The sequence below is a fragment of the Gopherus flavomarginatus genome, chromosome 3 (genome assembly GCF_025201925.1).
Source record: "Gopherus flavomarginatus isolate rGopFla2 chromosome 3, rGopFla2.mat.asm, whole genome shotgun sequence".
NCBI classification, from domain to species: domain Eukaryota; kingdom Metazoa; phylum Chordata; order Testudines; family Testudinidae; genus Gopherus; species Gopherus flavomarginatus.
The window spans coordinates 222,428,145-222,449,680 of NC_066619.1; positions in this window are offsets into that span (position 1 = coordinate 222,428,145).

Consider the following 21,536-nt stretch of genomic DNA (forward strand, 5'->3'; position numbering starts at 1 on the left):
GAGGTTCAGGCAACCTCTGCTACCTCTCAGATACCCAGTGATAATTACACTGTCACTTCAAGTATAACTCTTTCATTGCTCATCAAAGCGCATAAGAAAGGAGAGCTATACTATGAAAATCTGCACAATCTACTGCAAGTGGCATCTCATTTTGGCACCTCTAGATGGACTTGAGAAAGCTGCCACTTTTCTCCACCCCTTCCAATCAAGAAGAAGCCTATCAGAGCCCAGAGGGGCAAGAGGGCCCCCACAAACAAGTGAAGAAGCTCATTGACATGTACAAGCATAGGGAGTGACAGGCTAGGGCTAGAGGGGGGCTCAGGTCCTGCCAGCTGCATGTGCAATCCCACTCTGCAGATGCAGCCCTGCCTCCAGCAGCGCCACCATCAGCTCCGTGCTGCGCCTCCTGGCTGCCCAGCAGCAGGATGAGCGGGGAGAGTCCTCTGAGCCCAGCATCAAGGCAAGTCTGCAGAGCCCCAGCGTCGTGCTGGAGGCAGAGTCTGTCCTGAGTGCACTCAGCAAGCCAGTTCTGTCGGTGGTGCCCGTCAGTGGGGCTGATGCCAGAAAAGGAGATGAGCGAGATGGAGGACAGAAGAGGGGGAAGGGGCTCAAAAGGGGGGGGAGCCAGTTGTGGCCACCAGGACAGAGCTCCCTGTGCTCCCAGCCCCACCCCTGACCCTGCCCTTCCACCACCCCCCATCCAACCTCTCTGCCATAGCCACGCAACCTGCCATTCCCACAGCCCCTGCTTACACCCATCTAGCCCCCTCTATTTCATCCCCAGATACACACCCAAGCTTCTCCCCCTCCCCAAATAAACCCCAACGTCACCAAACTTCCTCAGCCACAGCCCTCCACCCATCCCACCTCTCCACCACACCAACTCCTGTCACACAAATACACATCACAAATAAACCCCTCTCATCACCCAACCTCCTAAATAAATGCCTCATAAATCACGCTGCCAAAACCCTTCCCCAAGCCCTCCCCTTCCCTCTGCTCACCATTCCTCCAAGCCCCACTCCCCATTACATCCATCTTTTAAAACCTCCCCTCAATTCCTGGCAGCACCAACCCCCCACTTCTTCAATTGCTCCTATGGCTCCTCCAGGAAGCCCCCCATAGGGCCCCCCTTGGCATCAGCATCCCATCTTCACTTTAGAGTGTTATGTAGGGTTGATCTTTTCCCTCGCCTCTCCCGGCCCCCTCCTTGTCATCTTGGGGTGGTCAAATGGCTAGTGGGTGCCACCCCTCAAGCTGGTGGAGCTCACCACAGCAAATCTGCAAATGGCAAGAGCTACCAGCCAGAGTGGAAAGCCAGGCCCAGCCCAGGAGGTCAGGAGCCACTGCTTTGGAGTGAGTGCACGGTGGACTCCCTCTCCAACTTCCTCTTCTCCACACCAAGCCATAACATACACAGTGATCTCCCTTCCCCTTTCTATCCCCCCCCCTCCCGTCACAGAGAATATTTTCACTAGCCGCCTGTGTATCCAAGCTTTGCTGACAAGGCAGCCAAGCAGTCCAGTTGAACCCATGGGTGTATCTGGACCCCAGTAAGGGGGAAATGAGCTCAAGGAGCCCACAGAGCATGTGTGATCATATTTTCAGCAACAACACAATCTATTGTGAGTCCTGTCTCCTGTTGTGGGAGCTTACTCTGTGGGCAGAGCTTGGAAGAGTGCCATCACTGCCCACCTCATCCCCACCCCAGGAGCCCCACTGACACTGTCAGGTCTTTGGGATAAGGACTGTCTGTCTCCTTATACCAGCTCATTTTTAAGTAAAATAAATAACTGAGACCACACTTCTGTAATGAGTGGTGTCTGGACATAAACACATCAGAGTTCTTGAGGGTTTCTCAGAGAACTCAAGTTGTGTGAGAGATTTTTGGCAAGAGAATTTTTTAATGTAAGGAAGGCCTGTTCAATGCAAAGCTCAGGGGGACTTTCCCACTATGATTTTGTTACTGTTCTACTATGACACTGTTACTGAATTCTTCCCTGCAACAGCGGGACAGTAGGAATTGCCATACTGGGTCAGATCTGTGGTCTTGAGTCCAGTGTCCCGTCTCTGATGGTGCTTAGCACCAGATGCCTTAGAGAGAGCATCCACTGTGCCTGAGACTAAGCAGCTGGTATCTGTGTACAGATTGGCCAAATTCTGTTCTTTCTATAGAAGGTGCTACTACTGCCATTTTATTCTTGCATGGCCCAATGAGTGTTTTGCACTTTCAACTCCCATTGGCATCAATGCTTGGAAAGGGCACAACACCTGATGCAGGACTGGAACCTATGATTTTAAAAATAACATCAAAGAATATGTTGAGAGCGTGTCATTCATTTTAAATAGCTCCAAGTATCAGTTTGCAAACTGATGTCTCCAATTCATTCCGGCATGACAAGTCTTAAGCAGAGGGGGGGATGGTTTAAACTCCTCTGTCTACATAGCATCCTGTTCAAACAAATACATTAACTTTCCCCTCATTACTTGTAAAACCATTTCAGTCTGGATTCTGAATCTTACTTTAATGATATTTATTTTTTCTTCAGAGTTTTTAGAATTACATGATTTCTCCTAGAAATCAGAGCTGATCTCATTAGTATCAAAACACAATAGACCATATATATATATTTTCTTCCAAAGAACATTAGGAAGCTGTTGGTTGCTGAAAAACATGAAAACTAAAGCTGATGTGTATCCAACAGAAATATTCAGCTTAAGTCCAAGTAGTGACTTTTACTACTCTGATAGCAGGAGTAAGCTGTGTGCCTGGTATTTCCATGAAGTGACTAAGCTATTTATTCTTTGAATAGTGGTCAGTGCATCTCTAACCTATGTGAATATCTTATTTTGTGCCATATAAAGGAATCCTTGTGAGGAAGTAACCTCAGGCAAGTGCCGGCCTATTTGTGAAAGCGCTGCAAGGGGAAATTTGATGAAAGTACATTATAAACAGTGCTAAGCAAAACCACCATTCTTTGGTTTTCTGGAGATATTGAACTTTTAAGTTTTCCTCACCTCACTTTTTCATTAATCACTTGACTTTTTCTGTGCTTTCTGTTAAGTGTTTGCAGGTTTCAGTAAAGTGCAGTACACTGCCTTGAATTGTACCCACCCCCCATGAACGCTTCATGCACAGAGTAGGAAATAATGTGCTTAGAGAAATACTACTTTTAAAAATACTCTTCATGTTTCCCCACCTTCCAAATGTTCTTTATTTAAACATTATGAGCTTAGGCCTTGGCTACACCTGCGAGTTACAGTGCAATAAAGCCTCCCAAAGTGCTGTACCTCACTCCCCATCCACACTGGCAAGGCATGTAGAATGCTGTGTCTCCGCGGCTACAGCACTGCTGGTACTCCACCTCCCCAAGAGGAATAATAGCTATTGCATGTGGGCTGAGAAGCTGCTGCTCCAGTGTAAATGGGGAATAATGTTATTACGCACTGATTGACCTCTGGAAACTCCCCATAATCCTTTTAACTGAAGTGTCCTCTCTTGTTTTGTTGTGAACTCCAGAGGAGGAAGTGCCCTTTCAAAGCTCCGTTTTGGGGGTTGCTTATCAAAAAAACAAACACAGCTACTATTTACTTTGAATGAGTGAGAGGCAGGTGGGGGGGCTCTATTTGGAGTGCCAACAGCTAATGTTTGCTTGAAGAGAGAGGCAGCAGGGGGCGGGGAGAGAGGTTGGGGTCTGTTTTGGCAAGCGGCTGCTTATCTGGTCTATGAGGGGGAAAAAAGAAACAGCTGCTGTTTGCTTTCAGTGAGTGAGAGAGAGGCAGGGAAGGAGGGGGTCTGATCTTACAAGACAGCGTGCTGACACACTCTCAGCACTCCAAAAACCCACTCTCTCTCCCCCCCCCCATTCTCTGTCACACTCCACCCCACCACCCCCATTTGAAAAGCACATTGCAGCCACTTGAATGCTGGGATAGCTGCCTATAACGCACCGCTCCCAGTGCAGCTGCAAATGTGGCCACGACAGTGCGTTGGCAGCTGTCAGTGTGGACAGACTGCAGCCAGGGCTGGCGCTTCCATTTAGGTGACCTAGGCGGTCGCCTAGGGCACTAGGATTTGGGAGGGTGGCATTTTGCCACCCTCGGCGGCAATTCGGCGGCGGGGGGTCCTTCACTCGCTCCGGGACCTGCTGCCAAAGTGCCCCGAAGACCAGGAGCAGCGGAAGGACCCCCCCCGCCACAGAATTGCCGCCAACAACTGGGAGCGCGGAAGGACCCCCGCCTAGGGCGCCAAAAACCCTGGCCCCGTTCCTGACTGCAGCGCTTTCCCTACTCAGCTGTACAAAGGTGGGTTTAACTCACAGCGCTCTACAGCTGCAAGTGTAGCCATACCCTTAGTTTGGACCTTAGGTAGAGCTGGAATAGCAGCTGTGAGGGGGTGCACAAAAGTTGCCAGTAGTCCATAGTAACTGATACAAGCTGAACAAATTGAGGGGGGCGGGGCAGAAGAATCCCTAACTATAAAAACATATTCTATCAGACCTTGCCAAGATAGTGAATGGAAAATGGAATTTAGGGACCATGCTGAGGGGAGAGGGTGGGCAAGCCATATGGATTGTTTTCTTCTCCTTTCAAAACAAAAACATACAGTGGTTTACTTTTTTAATCATACACAGAAATCAGTTCAAGGATCACTACTTTTTCATAAAACATCCACTCGATATTTAGATGAGAGAATTTATAAAAAGGGCCAAAAAGTAAGTAACTTCATTTTGGTATCATTTCTAAATAATTTGTTTCGGTTTTTTAAAGTCCCCTGTGTTGAGAAGTAGGATTGTTAAAGTTATCAGACAATGGAATAAATGCGAGCATGTTGTGTATGGAGATTACAAGAGAAAGAGATAGATGCAATTACATTTAATGTATAGAATTGAATAGAAGCAAGACAAATAACGGACCCCATTCTCTCCTCCAATCTAGCCCCTTTGCATTGCTCGGCAGCACAAAGAGGAATGGATAGTGGCTGCCTCTGGCCATCTGAAAATTCCCCTCCCCTGGAGGAATTTTCAGTCAGAATAAAATGAATGTAATTGGTTCCTGTGTCGCCTCCATCTTCTGCGGGGTGTGTGTGTGTGTGTGGTTTGAGGTTGGGGTAGGGTAGGGTATGGCCAAAGCACCAATGTACTCTTGTAGTTGTTAGCTGGTGGACAGTCTTTTGACATATGCCAAAGAATGGTCTGGAGCTGCACAAGGAGAGAATCAGGGAGCTGTAACCAACTGCATAATGGATTCCCCCATCTCCAGCATCCAGCACACCTTAACACAGGAGAGGATTTGTCTCATTATATTGCGTGTTCTGTGTTAGTGTATGCATGATTTTATTAAGAAAGAATATTAGCAGCCACTTGGAATGTCCTTAAATCTAATCTAAGGTCGATGATTTATATCTAAATTATCTAATTAAATCTCTTGTATCTTATAATAATAAAGGGAGGAGCTACGGTGACCTGCTGGTTTATTCAGATTTTTGGAAGAAAAGGTGTAACTTGCTTCCTATTGAAACCACCACAGCGGAATTATCCCTGTCCCTTAGTGGCTGTAGTGAAATGATCAGAGATAATGTTTTACCAGCTATAGAAAAGGAAGCAACCAGGCATTTACAGCTGTATTACATAATGTGATAGATATGTTTTTAAAAGCCCTTGCGAGTATGTAAAAGAAACTGTGAGATCCCTTAAGACTCAAAGATTAGAATATACAATTCTAGTTAGAAGAAATGAAACTAATTCTCCGATAGCAAGACCTTTCACTCCTATGAAACACCTTATTTCAGATTTTTGATTAATGGGAATTGAACAAGATGATCTATGAGGAAAGGGAATAGGAAGAGAGAAGTACAAGGTCTGTTTGTACTTTACAAATTTAGTCAAAAGATCAAAATGAAACAAGGATTTGCCATCACTTTTAATAGAAGAATAAAGAATATTTTAAGATTAACTGCACAAGCCCCACAAAAGACTTTTCTATCACCATCCCAATCCAAAATTAAAAATTAGTGTTAACTAGGTTAGAAAATCCTTATTGATCAGGTAATCTAGAACATAGTAGTTCTGATATACTGCAAGTATGAAATCTTGTTCCTTGACCATTGATGGAGATGTGATTTCCTTGACTGATGTACCTCTTTCCAAGAAAATAATTTGTCTGAGTTGTGAGAAGTGTAACCTTCTCTAGCATTACCCAACACTCATTATGACAAGCTAGTGTCAGTGAGGGCACCATGCACACAGGCACTGCTCTTCTGCCTCTATCTATCAGCTGACCCCTGACATTGCATGTAGGGGGTGGAAATGAGATGCCGGGAGCAGAAATAACTCTAATGCATGATGTGTTGTAAAATGTGGTACTGCTGATTGGTTTGGGATTGCAGGAGTCCTGATTAATTCTGCTTCATTGGGTAGGGATAACGTCACGATCATATTCATAGAAACCAGGAGAGACAGAAGATAATGAAAATGGTTGATTGTTTAAGATCTATAATATTTCATCCCATGAAATACTTACCTGATGTAATCTGTGGCATTTTAGCCCATTGCCAAGTACTGTAAAGTGCTGAGTGCCTTTTTCTTGTATCTTGGGCATTCAGGATAGTTGGTGGGGAGTTTTTCCTGGTCCTTATGAGTCATTCTGTGCATTAATAAAGAAGCAGTTCTTGAGACCAGGCCTGGTGTGGTGTTCTCCCTGCACACCCCCTGAGCAGCTGTAACATATTGGCGATGAGAGTATACTGACTGACAGGTGCAAAGCACTTTACCTGGACTGTGGTGCTCCTGAAAAGCTGCTTCCAGGACGGCTGTTTTCCTGAGAGGAGAGAAGGGGCCTAGCTGTCCTGCAAAACCAGTGTGAGAATCCAAGGAAGCGAGGAGGTGCAGACTCTGGGTTTTTCAGCCACGCAAGGGAATGGCATGCCACAGCAGGGTGGGGAATTTGAACCTCAGTCAGAAGGAAACATGGACATGTTATGTAGAATGCATCTGCTGTTACCTATTGTCGTAATGGATATAACAAATCTACCTCAGTGTTGTGGGCTGAGACCTAGGAACTGATTATTGATTTCCTGGAGCCAAGTAGTCCTGGAATGGTGACATTTGATGCAGTGACAGATCATTATAAAACCATCTATTAGTGTCTTGTGGTTTAAATCTAACTCCTGCATCAGAGTGCCTTATTAATCTGTCTCACAGTTTATGGCACATCTATGCCAGCTAGCAGCCCAAAGTTTGGAATTTGGAAATGGTTTGGAGGATATGTTATGCAACTGCATTGTCTCTGGCATCAATAATGAAAGTATGCAGTAAAGGATTCTGGCAAAGCCCACTGTAAAACCCCAAATGGCCATGGATATTGCTGTGGCACTAGAGATGGCTACCAGAGGCAGCCACGACCTTTCACAAATCCCTGCCAAGTGAATCAACAAGTTGGAGGATAGGAAAGGGACAATTGAGCCGCACTATGAAGGTGACCTGCTATTGCTAGAGGGAATAGGGAATGCTACCAATGTGTGGGGAGGGGGATCATTGTCACACAGTGTGCAGGCATAAAGATTCAGTGTTATTGTAAAAGAAGGGGCATTTGGCTAGGTGCTGCAGAACTAGAGGCACATAATATGGGGATACCTGGAACACAAGGGGGGAATAGGATGTACCATGTGAAAGAAGCATCAGCTGGGTACTTTGAATCAGAGGAAGAGGAGTAAGATGAGTTATACGCTATCTTGAATCAGACTGACTCCTGTAAGGAACCAATCCTAGTCAAGCTTCAGCTGAATGGGCAGAATGTGAAAATGGAGCTTGATGCAGGGCAGTGGCTACAGTTTTGGAGGCAAGAGACCTACAAAATTACCTCTGATGCATGTCCCAGCTTGACTTTAATCCCTTACCCAAGCAATACTCAAATCCTTCAATGGGGAGGGTGGAAGTCAAGGACCACAGAGGGCTCGTCTGCCTCTCTTTGTAGTAGCTGGGACAGGGCCAAACCTTTTTGGATGGAAGTGAAGCTCCACCTTGAACTTGGACTGGAAAAGACTTCTGGGACCTTCATATCACATAAGCACAAGATCAGTCATTGACCTTTTGGAAAAACATGAGCAAGTATTTATAGAGGAGCTGTGAGAGCTCTAGAATCTCCAGGTGAAAATACAGGTAGATACCACTGCATGCTCTCGATTTTGCAAGGCCACCCCATTCCTTATGCTCTGCAAGCCAGGCTAGAAGAGAAACTGTGGCATTTAGACACTCGGGGGATTATCTGGCCAGGGAAGTTCTCTGAATGGGCTGCTCTGGGATTACCCGTAGTAAAAGCTGACCGGCAATTACAAACAAACTGCTAACCAGGCTACCCACTTAGAGCACTATCCCATTTCTCATATTATATAGAAGATCTTTACAACAAGCTGGCAGGTGGAGTCTTGTTCTACCAAACTAGATGTGCTCACCAACAGTTAGTCCTGAATGAAGACTCAAAAACTGTGGTCGCTATCAATACATGTAAGGGACTCTGTTGGTACACCTGCTTACCATTCAGAATTTACATTGCTTGTCTTATCTTCCAAAGGGTCATGGAAGGGTTATTGGCTGGATTGCTCCATATCGTAGTATATCTAGAAAATGTTCTTGCAACACGACAGTCAGTAGAACATCTCCAGAACCTAGATGAAGTCCTACAAGGGTTAAGGGAAGAAAGGTTGTGACTCAAGTGCTGAAAGTATGTTTTTATGGCCAAGAAGGTGGTTTATTTAGGACATTATGTTTTAGGGAAAGGACTGCAACCACTAAAAGAGAAGACTTAAAGTCACCAAAGAAGCCCTGGTTCCAAAAAATGTGAGTGAGCTCCAGGCGTACTTTGGTCTTTAAAACTACTATGGATGATTCATTGCAAATCTGTTAACATAGCTTTCCCCCCTTCATGCTTTGCTCAAAAAGGGGGCAGAGTGGCACTGGAGTAAGGATTATGAGATTGCCTTCAAAGAAATCAAAGAGCTTCTGGAGTCAGCCAAATTCCTGGTGCATTTTGACCCCAAGTGTGCCCTGTTACTTACTTGACACTACACCCTAAGGTGTGGGCGCAGTAATTTTGCATTGAATGGAAGATGGGACTGGCAGGCCAGTTTGTTATGCCTCACACTCCTTACCATCTGCAGAACAACGGTGTTCCCTATTAGACAAGGAAAGCTTGGCTATTGTCTTTTCAGTCCACCAGTATCTCTTATTCATTATAATAAGTGACCATAAGCCACTTCTGAGGGAGGCCAAAGCTTTTACCCCTTTGGCTCCTGCCTGCCTGCAAATTGGGTATTATTAGAACATAACATAAGAAGATAAGAATGGTTGTACTGGGTCAGACCAAAGGTCCATCCAGCATCCTGTCTACCGACAGTGGCCAATGCCAGGTAACCCAGAGGGAGTGAAGCTAACAGGCAATGATCTCTCTCCTGCCATCCATCACCACCCTCTGACAAACAGAGGCTAGGGACACCATTCCTTACCCATCCTGACTAATAGTCGTTAATATACTTAACCTCCATGAATTTATCCAGTTCTCTTTTAAACCCTGTTATAGTCCTAGCCTTCACAACCACCTTAGGCAAGTTGACTGTGCGCTGTGTGAAGAAGAACTTCCTTTTATTTGTTTTAAACCTTCTGCCCATTAATTTCATTTGGTGGCCCCTAGTTCTTATATTATGGGAACAAGTAAATAACTTTTCCTTATTCACTTTCTCCACATCACTCATGATTTTATATGCCTCTATCATATCCCCCCTTAGTCTCCTCTTTTCCAAGCTGAAAAGGTCTAGCCTCTTTAATCTCTCCTCATTTGGGACCCGTTCCAAACCACTATTGCTAACAGCCTACTCGTATCACCTTATCGATAAGTCTGGATGGGCAATTGCTAATGCAGACAGCCTCAATTGGCTTCTGGGGGATAAAGTACCAAAAGACACCCTTGTATCTCAGGAAGTAGTTCTAGCTTTAGGCAGAGTAGGAGAAGCTCCACTAACAGCTAAGCAGATTGCTCAGTGGACTAACTGAGATCCTGTTCTGTCCCAAGTGTCTCATTTTGTACAACATGGATGGCCCAAGTTGATGGTATCTTCAGACATTCATCCTTATTCTCACAGGCAAACTAAGTTTCCAAAGTGGGGGCCCTAGTCTGGAGATCATGAATCATAATACCTCCCAAGGCAAGAAAGTTAATACTGGAGGAACTGCACGGAGCTCACTGTGTGGCAACCAAAATGAAATCTCTGGACAGAAGTTATATCTGGCAGCCAAGCCAAGAGAGAGAGAGTGTACAAGTGGTACTGGGCTGTGCCACATGCCAACTGTTATGAAAATTGCCCCCAGTAGCAGACTTATTACCATGAAAATAGCCAGGAAGGCCTTGGATCAGACTACGCATCAACTATGCTGGACCATTTCTTGGGTCATTGTTCCTTGGAATGTGCATCCACCACAACAAGTGGATGGAAGTCCATGCCAGTCAGAGTAGCTACCTTGTCTATAACTACTGAGGCACTTCAGTTCACGTTTAGCACACATGGACTGCCTGAGACCATGGTCTCAGACAATGCTAGTGCCTTTACCAGTGAGGAATTCCAGGCCTTTTTGCTCAAACATATAATATCTGCTCCCTACCACCTATCCATGAATAGCTGGTAAAGGACTGAATAGCACTCTCTGAGAAAGGACTCAGGAACGTTACTGAGGGGTTGCTGAAGACCAGGGTATCTTGGTTCTTGAGTAATTATAGAACAATCCCTCATGCCACAACGGTGTATCGCCTTTGGAACTGCTGATATGTGGACAATATTGGAGTTTCTTGAAACTTTGCTGGGAGAAACAAGTGTGTCAACATCAAAAAGAGATGAAACACAATCACAATTGTCAACAGGGTACTTGCTTTTTGTCTCCTGGAATATGCGTTTGGATTCACAATTTTGTGGGAATGCCCAAGTTGTTGCCTGGCATGATCTTAAAAGCTATTGGCCCACTTTCCTATCACTTTGCTTAGGAGATTCCCTCGTGAGATGGCATATATAGATCATCCACGTGCCCAAGGAGGAGGCAAGGAACCTGAGTCAGGTTCAAAGGACTCCTCATCTCTGGATCAGTAGATGCTTCTGTTTCTGTAATTCACCCACATTCAGAGTTGGAGGCGGTAGAGTCATAGAATCAGATGTAAGCAGAGTCAGGATGAGCTCTACCCTGATATCTGGTGGTGAGTTATGGGGAGTGTGGAAAGGAATTTTAAGTATTTGCATTGGCACACCCACCCCACCTAGCATAGCCCACAGCAGCCTAGGATGGTTATTTTGACAGCTCTGGGATCCCCAATTTCTTTGTTATTGGGGCAGGAGGAATAAAGTGTTGTCACCCTAATTATGTGAATGAGGAGCTATGAGACTGCTTTATAACAGATGTCTCAACATCAATTAAGTAGCACTTGCTAGACAAGGGACATGGGTGCCAAAACCCATTGAAATCAGGGAGGTTGGGGACTGGTGTGTGTACCTGTTGGGATGGGCCCCTTTTGAGGGCCTGGAACACCAATTGCACATCCTCCTCTCTCCACTGTTGAAGAGTAGAGCTAATTTTGATTCTATTAGGAGTCCATCTAGAGGCTGCTGAGTTGAATTCATGTTGGGCCAATGGTGCTCTAGCACCGGGGCTCCCCTACTACAAGCTGAAATCACTAAGAGCTGAAATCACTAAAAGAGCTAAGCTTATTGAGCTGAGATCACTGAGTGCTGTGTTAACTAGTGGGGGAGCCTAAAGAACTATTGCTAAGCGGCTGGCAGAGCGGAGCAGTTTGCAGCATGTTGGAGCAGCCCATGGAACAGTGAGCGGAGTGGAGTGGTTTGTGGGGACGGCTGGAGTGGCTCACGGGTCGGCTGGAGGAGTGGTACAGCTGGTGTAGTGGAGCTGGTCGTGGTGAAGGCTGCAGCAGAACTCCACAGAGAGGCGGAGCAGTTGGCCCTGGCCCTCATAAGGTGCCCCTTAACACCCTATGTGTGCCCCCACCCATTTCCACCCAGGCGGGGGGGTAAAACTCTGCAGATAAACTTTTGAACTGTGGGGTGGAACTAACCAGAGACTTTCGGGTTGTTGGACTTTGGGTGATTGGACTTAAGACCCTAAGGGGCAAAGGACATTGCCAAATGTACTTGGAAGTGGGTTTTTTGCTTATGGTTTGTGTTATAATCCTGTTTGTGGTGTTTCTCCAGTGTGATGCTGCATTGTTTCCCTCCTTTATTAAAAGGATTTTGCTACACTCACACTCCATGCTTACGAGTGGGGAAGTATTGCCTCCTAGAGGAGCCCGGGAGGTGGGGTATGTAATTGTCCCAGGTCACTGGGTGGGGGCTCGAGCCTGTTTTGCATTGTGTTATTGAAATGGAACCCCTGGATACTGAACCTGGCCCTTGTTGCTGCCAACTCAGAGGGGCAGAAGGGTTACATATAGAATATCAGGGTTGGAAGGGACCTCAGGAGGTTGTCTAGTCCAACCCCCTGCTCAAGCAGGACCAATTCCCAACTTAATCATCCCAGCCAGGGCTTTGTCAAGCCTGACTTTAAAAACCTCCTGTTAGGGCAGGTACTGGAGGGCACCTCTCAAGGGACTCTATCGCTTAGTACTGGGGGGGCCAGTGGAACTTCCACCTCTCCTGGTTACGCTGGGAACATCTACTCCAGTCTGCAGCCATTCCACGAGACATCACAAACCCTCTGTCCACTTGAATCTATAGGTAGATAGAGTGTAAGGGAGTGACTTGGGGCAGAATTCCCACCCCCCCTTTTTTTTTTTTTACAACACAAGGTTGCATAGTCTACCCTGCACCTCTAGTTAGAGTTCTAGTTACTATACTGAGCTGTGGATTTTCCTATCAAGGAATTTTTGTTGAATTTTGACAGGGAGGGATGTTGTGTTCTGGGGGTTCAGGATAGTTATTCTAGGATACTGCACAAACACATATTCCAGGGGAGTTGTGCCTAGTCCCTGGGGATCATTTTGCAAGTTAATGAAGAAGAAGCTGTTGAGACCAGACTTGGTGTATTGTGCTCCCTACGTCCCTTGAGAGGATATCACTTTTGCAAAATACAGAACACATTCTGCAGTCTCTAGTTTTAGTGAGCGCTGTGAACGCTCAGCACATTGTCAGATCAGGCCCTTAAACAGAAACCTTTAATGCAAATGTAAGCACTTGAGCCAGCATCCCTCTGGTCTGAGGAAAAGTAATTGCCAAGGTACTGCTTGAGTGCAGTTGACGTTTAGATATGTTCTTGACTTACTCACCATGTTTGCTCACTTCAGACAGACAAAATCTGCTTTATTTCTGTGTCAGGCCAGTCTAACAGAAGAGTCTACTTTCTACTTCACATAGTGTTCAGCAGGAGCTGCTGAAAAATGAGCATTCCAGGATCTGCTTAGAGCTGGGGATTTTGTACAGAGTACAGAAATAAATAAAAACCTAAGATAAAAAGATGAAGTGGACTTTCCTGGCTGAGACTAACAAACTAATAATGTGAAAGTCAAATGTTAGCAACTAGATTGAGGAAAAAAGAGTGTAAAGAACATGGAAAACATGGCAATTTCATACATAAAGATACAGAAAGTCAATAAGATGTTTGAGTAACATAGTACCATGCACACTATGTCTAACAGAGTACGGTAATGAAATTAATAGGCTGTAGGTTTAAAACAAATAAAAGAAAGTATGTCTTCATACAATGCAGTCAGCCTGTGGAACTCCTTGCCAGAGGATGTTGTGAAGGCCAAGACCATAACAGAGTTCAAAAAAGAACTAGATAAGTTCATGGAGGATAGGTCCATTAATGGCTATTAGCCAGGATGGGCAGGAATGGTGTCCTTAGTCTCTGTTTGCCAGAAGCTGTGAATGAGCGACAGGGGATGGATCACTTGATGATTACCTGTTCTGTCCATTCCCTCTGGGGCATCTAGCATTGGCCACTGTTGGCAAACAGGATACTGGGCTAGATGGGCCCTTGGTCTGACTCAGTAGGGCCATTCTTATGCTATACATACACTCACACACACTTATGGGGTAGAGATGTGATTAAATTGCATTTACTATGCATATTTGATCAACTAGGCCCCTCTCTGCCCAGTAATCTGCTCTCATGACCAGACTAAGAACTTGAGCTGGTTCAAAAATGGGGAGATATTTCATTAAAAGTTTCACAAAACACTGTCCCTTTTCTTGTTAAAATTTTTTGAAATGTTTTGACCAGCTCTGCTGAGAACCTTCCAATTGATATCTTAAAAACAAAACAAACTGCAGAGAAATGATCCCCTAAATGACCTAGTCTGAGAACCAAAATGGGGACAATATTCCTTCCTGGGACAGTGACTTATTTAAGGACCAGGATCTTATAACATATGGAAGCTGATGTATTTAACAGAAAGGAGAAATTCTCAAGTGGATACACAGCACTTGTTTCTAGCCTTGGAACGTGCCAGCATATCACAATGTAATATTGTTTGTGACAATATGTAGAGAAAAACTATTTTAAGTAACTTTTAGTGGGTTCTAAAGTCTATTAATTTTCTACTTGTTCTCCCTAGCTGTCAGTCTATCTTAGATATTTACAGAGTGCCCATCCTCCTTCCAAGGCCTGTACGTTAGGACTATTCAGTGCTAAGTGACCCTGGCTTTATTGGTGGAGGAATATGTAGTAAGAGAAGATCCTGAGATATAAACCTTGGTATCAAAGGCCTAGTATGAGGCCTAAGGCCTGAACTAAAGTAATGCTCAAGACTTTGCTAACATAAAGCAAAGTTAAGCTGTGAGCCAGAGGCAGGCCCTGCTCACAGAAGCTGGCAAGGAAAGGGCTGATACTGCAAAAAGAGACACACCTAAAAAGTACTGGACACCAGATATCGGAACATTTGCATACTTGTACACTCCACACAGCTAACAAGGAACAGGCTGACCCGTCCCAATGACAGGGCCAAAAGGGTAGAATTCTGGCACCATTTGTTTTTCATTGTAAGTTTGTCCTGTATGTCATGTGCGTGTCTTCTGTTCTATGTTGTGTGTATCACATGACTATTTTTTATTATTTTTATTTTGTTGCAACAAAAATCAATTTTATACCCTTTTAAAAATATATATATATTTATGTGGTACCACACTAGTAGTAATGCAGCCAGTCCAAATTCATGTTAATAAAGCCTTTACCATCATTATGTTTTCTCTAAATCTATTCAGAGACTCATTTTCCAGATTACACATGCATGGAATTCATTGCAGAATCTAAAACTCAAGTCATAATACTACATTCCTCAGTCATGGTCCCAGGCCTAACATTCCCAGGCCCACAATAAGGGAATAAAAAATAATTAGATAATAAAATCTGTCTATAAGTCATACGTGGGAATGTCTGTAGGTAGCCTGAAACAGTAGTTCTGAAGGAACTGCCCACAGTCTTCTCAATATGATGTCAATTTCATAGGGCTATCAATTAATCATGGTTAACTCATGCAATTAATTAAACAAAATTAATCATGACTGGGCAACAAAATGGCAGATGAAATTTGTGACTTTGCACTCTATATGATTTTATGAAAATATGCTAATATAACTGGAATATGTTTCATGCAAAAGGTCTCTTGTAAGGTATCAGTACAAATCTTATCTACTGAGTGTAATCATCCTATTTGTATAAATGAACCACTCTTGTATCTGAAACTAGAAATATGAAATATAACTCTAAGGGCCTATTGTAATTATGCAAAGTGTGGGCCATAAATGGTGGTTTGGAATCTTGATGACTCCCATCAACCAGGACAATTGACTGCAGATGGCTTTGTTTTACCTGTAAGTCTTCCTGTATACGTGTGTGCTGGCAAATGGGTAATGAAGTCTTACGGTGACATGTGATCATGTCACCTGAACTGGCATCCATCTTTAACCTGGTGTCTTTCCATTGAGAAGGAGGGGTGGGAACCCAGAGAGGGACAAAGGATTCCTGCCTTATGCAAAAGATATATAAATGGATGAACAGAACAAAAAAGGAGAGCCATCATGAGGAATCCCCTAGCTACCACCTGAGCTGGAACAAAGGCTGTACCAAGGGAAAGGAATGTGCCCAGACTAGGAAGGCATCCAGTCTCTGAAAGAAACTTATTGAAACATCTTTCAGGGTGAGATAATATCTGTAGTCAATTATATTACTGTATTAGGCTTAGATTTGCGTGTTTTATTTTATTTTGCTTGGTAACTTACTTTTTCCTGTCTGTTACTACTTAGAACCACTTAAATCCTACTTTCTGTATTTAATAAAATAACATTTTACTCATTAATTAACCCAGAGTATGTATTAATATCTTGGGTGCAAACAGCTATGCATATCTCTCTATCAGTGTTATAGAGGGTGAACAATTTGAGTTTCTCCTGTATAAGTTTTATACAGGGTAAAATGGATTTATTTGGGTTTAGACCCCGTTGGGTGTTAGGCATCTGAGTGTTAAAGATAAGAACACTTCTGTAAGCTGCTTTTAGTTAAGTCTGCAGCTGTTTGGGGCAAGTAATTCAGACTCTGGGTCTATGTTGGAGCAGACGGGCATGTCTGGCTCAGTAAGACAGGGTGCTGGGATCCCGAGCTGGCAGGGAAAGCAGGAGCAGAGGTAGTCTTGGCACAGCAGGTGCCAACTCCCAAGGGGGGGGGGTCTGTAATCTAACCCGTCACAGTGGCCACCAGTGGATCACCTGATGATTACCTGTTCTGTTCATTCCCTCTGGGGCATCTGGCATTGGCCACTGTCAGAAAACAAGACACTGGGCTAGATGGTCTGGTCTGACGCAGTAATGGCTGTTCCTATGTTCAGACTAAAGTGAGCATTCTTTGGATTTTCTCCAATGGTGCAGAAAACATTTTCTTAGCTTGCTCACTTTGCCTTGCATCATTCTTCAGTAACTGCCTCTGGCTGCCACTAAGAGCACCCTTGATAAACATTTCCCTGCTATCTGTACATCCACCTGTCCTGTCTTCAGGCTGTCTTCTGTAACACAAGATGTAAATCAATCTGCATCTGAATGTGTTTTAGAAAACTTAGTTCTGTGCGCTGCTGACCTGGAGGCTCAAGAATCTCAAAGCTGGCATTGTTTCCTGGGACTAATGTGCCATTGAGAACCAGACAGCCATTAGAAATTGATTGAAGTGGGACACAGTTTTTAGCCTCTCATCAAAGTGATGCACCTTTAATGGTGCAACGCCTTCCTACTACAGCACTGCAGTAACCTGACCATCTGGCACACATGTCTGAGTCAATTGAACCATGCAAATTGTCTTGTTTGTGTCTGACAGAGAGAGAGCCATTAACTAGACAGCCAAATTTCAAGAGCTGGTGTGGCCAAAAGTCTAAAGAGTCTATAAAGTTATAGAAGCAAAGAATCCTGTGGCACCTTATAGACTACCAGACGTATTGGAGCATGCGTTTTCATGGGTGAATACCCACTTCCTCAGATGCATGTTAGGAATTTATTTGGAAAGGCAATATACAAAAACCTGTAAGAGAACACTTCAATCTCCCTGGATACACAATAGCAGATTTAAAGGTAGCCATCCTGCAGCAAAAAAAACTTCAGGACCAGAATTCAAAGAGAAACTGCTGAGCTTCAGTTCATCTGCAAATTTGACACCATCAGCTCAGGATTAAACAAAGACTGTGAATGGCTTGCCAACTACAAAAGCAGTTTCTCCTCCCTTGGTGTTCACACCTCAACTGCTAGAAGAGGGCCTCATCCTCCCTGATTGAACTAATCTTGTTATCTCTAGCCTGACTCACTCTTGCTTGCATATTTATACCTGCCTCTGGAAATTTCCACTACATGCATCTGACGAAGTGGGTATTCACACGAAAGCTCATGCTCCAAAACGTCTGTTAGTCTGTAAGGTGCCACAGAACTCTTTGCTGCTTTTACAGATCCAGACTAACATGGCTACCCCTCTGATACTTTAAAGTTATAGCTTCTTTGCCTTATATGTAACCTTGCTTATCTCTATGCAGGGCCACTGCAACCATTTAGGCAAACTAGGCTGCCGCCTAGGGCGCCTAGTGATTGAGGGCACCTAAAAGTCCCCTCAGGTGAGGAGGTGGAGTGGAGGTGAGCTGGGGGGGGGCATGGGGAGGGCTGCCCGCAGTAACGGGGTGGGGGGGGAGGCGCACAGGGTAACAGCTCCCTGTCCCAGCTCACCTCCACTCTGCCTCCTCCACTGAACACACAGCCCCTGCTCTAAGTCTTCTCCAGTCGGCACCACACGCCTGGGCGGGGAAGAGAATTAGAGCGGTGCCAGCATGCTCAGTGGAGGAGGTGGAGCCGAGGTGAGCTGGATGGGGGAAAACCCAGGCAGGGTTAGCTTCCGTGGGGGGAGGTCTCCCCAGGCAGGGTTAGCTGCCATGGCGGGGGTAGGGGGAGGTCTCCCCAGGCAGGGTTAGCTGCCATCGGGGGAAGGGGTGGAGAGGGATTAGCTGTCGTGGTGTTGGGAGGGGTAGCTGCTGTGGGGGGGCTCCCCGGGTGCGGGGCTGAGTTAGTTGCCATAGGGGGGGCGGGGTTAGCTGGGTGGGGGGTGCAAGGTGGAAGTTTTGCCTAGGGAGCAAAACTTCCTTGCATGGGCCCTGTCTCTATGGAATCTTTTTGTACCACAAAACAGCAAAAATGGATAGACCAATGAACAATGAGACACCATGGTGTCACAACTCTCCTACTCAGATCTGAACCTTAGAGTTCAGAACATGAGAAGCTAGCATGAAACCTCCAAACTTAATTACCAGCTTGGATCTGATATCGCTGCCACCAGCCAGAAAAATTCCAGTGTCTGGCTCACTCTGGTCTCCCCAAAACCTTCCCTGGGGAGCCCCCAAGACTCTCATGCCCTGAGTCTCACCACAAAGGGAAATAACCCATTTCCCTTCCCCCTCTTTACCTCCTCCCAGATTTCCCCGCCCTGGGGACCCTAGGATACTCCCTGCTTCAAGTCCTTGAAACACAAGTACCGAGAGATCAAATCTCTCTCTCCCCTCACCCAGAGGGTATGCAAAGTCAGGCTTAGTAAATCTAACACAAAGAGATTTTCCCTTTCCCCGGTCTTCTTCCTCCCACCAATTCCCTGGTGAGCTGCAGACTTAATCCCCTTGAGCCCCCACTAAAAAAAAATCCAACAGGTCTTAAAAAGAAAGCTTTATATAAAAAGAAAGAAAAAGACATAAAATGGTCTCTGTATCAAGGTGACAATATACAGGGTCAATTGCTTAAAAGAAAAAATGAATAAACAGCCTTATCCAAAAAGAATACCATTTAACACATTCCAGCAACTACACACATGTAAATACAAAAAAACAATATAAATCTATTGTCTTACTATCCTTGTACTTACAACTTGGAAACAGAAGATTAGAAAGCCTGGAAATTTCTGTGGTCACTCTCAGAGCCCAGAAAGAGAACAGACCAAGAACAAAGGACTCACACCCAAAACTTCCCTCCACCCAGATTTGAAAAAGTCTTGTTTCCTGATTGGTCTCTGGTCAGGTGTTTGGTTCCCTTTGTTAACCCTTTACAGGTAAAAGAACATTAACCCTTAGCTATCTGTTTATGACACGCCCCCCAAATCGCAGACAGTGGGGAACCTCACTGGTGGCGATTTCCTCCTAGAACTTTAAAATAAACAGATTAATAAAACACATGCACCTTTGCATATACCACTAAGTATATAACTAACAGATTTTTACATTTTAAGAACACTTTTTAACTACTGGATTCTGGGAAACTTTCACGAGAGAGTGCATTAGCTACTTTGTTAGAAGCTCCTGAAATGTGCTGAATTTTAAAATCAAAATTTTGGAGAACTAAACTCCTACAAAGAAGTTTTTTGTTGTTCCCCTTGGCAGTATGAAGCCACTTTAGCGCAGCATGGTCAGTTTGTAGCTGGAACCGCCGTCCCCAAACATATGGGTGTAGCTTTTCCAGGGCGTACACAATGGCGTAGCATTCCTTTTCACTGACTGACCAGTGGCTTTCTCTTTTAGACAGTTTCTTGCTGAGAAACACGACAGGATGGAAGTTGTGACCCGGTCCTTCCTGCATGAGAAGTGCTCCTATACCACGCTCAGATGCATCCGTGGTTACTAGGAATGGCTTGTCAAAGTCCGGGGCCATTAGCACAGGATCAGACATGAGCATTGCGTTAAGTTGGGTAAAGGCCTTTTTACACTCATCAGTCCACTTAACTGCATTCGGCTGGGTCTTTTTGGTTAGGTCGGTCAGTGGGGCAGCGATTTGGCTGTAGTATGGTACAAATCGCCTGTAGTACCCGGCCAAGCCTAAGAAGGATTGAACCTGTTTCTTTGACTTTGGGACAGGCCACTTTTGGATAGCATCCACCTTGGTCTGTAGGGGGTTTATGGTTCCTCGTAAGTTACTCTGTTTTGGCCTATTTGACACTTTTTTGACCTTAACAGTTAGTCCGGCCTGCCTGATGCTCTCAAAGACCTTTTTCAGGTGTTCTAGGTGTTCGGGCCAGGTGTCAGAAAAAATGGCCACATCATTGAGGTAGGCAACTGCATATTCGCCCAGTCCTGCTAGTAGATCATCTTCCAGCCTCTGGAAGGTGGCGGATGCATTTTGCAGCCCGAAAGGAAGTACATTAAATTCATACACCCCCGCATAGGTGATGAATGCTGACCTTTCCTTGGCAGGCTTGTCTAGCGGTACTTGCCAGTACCCCTTGGTTAAGTCTATTGTAGATATGAATTGGGCACGTCCCAACTTTTCCAATAGCTCATCAGTGCGTGGCATTGGATAGTTGTTTGGACGAGTTACCGCATTTAGCTTACAGTAGTCCACGCAAAAGCGTATTTCCCCATCTGGTTTGGGTACCAGAACCACTGGAGATGCCCATGCACTGGTAGATGAGCGTATTATACCCATCTGTAGCATGTTCTGGATCTTCCATTCTATAGCAGCTTGGGCGTGAGGAGACACCCGGTAGGGTGGTGTTCTAATGGGGTGAGCATTACCTGTGGCAATGGAGTGGTATGCCCGTTCAGTCCGTCCTGGGGTGGCTGAGAACAATGAGGCGAAGCTAGTGCACAGCTCCTTGATTTGTTGTCGCTGCAGACGTTCCAGAGTGGTTGAGAGGTTCACCTCTTCCATGCCGCCGTTTTTTTTCCCTTCATAGTAGACACTTTCAGGCCACTCAGTATCATCTCCCTGGACTGTAAACTGACAAACCTGTAAGGCCCTGGAATTAGAAAAGGCTAAGCAACAGAACACAGCCAATCCTAACAACCCTGTGCCAATGATTGTTCCACATCTGGGGGAAAACCCAGGCAGGGTTAGCTTCCGTGGGGGGAGATCTCCCCAGGCAGGGTTAGCTGCCATGGCGGGGGTGGGGGGAGGTCTCCCCAGGCAGGGTTAGCTGCCGTGGGGGGAAGGGGTGGAGAGGAATTAGCTGTCGTGGTGTTGGGAGGGTTAGCTGCTGTGGGGGGGCTCCCTGGGT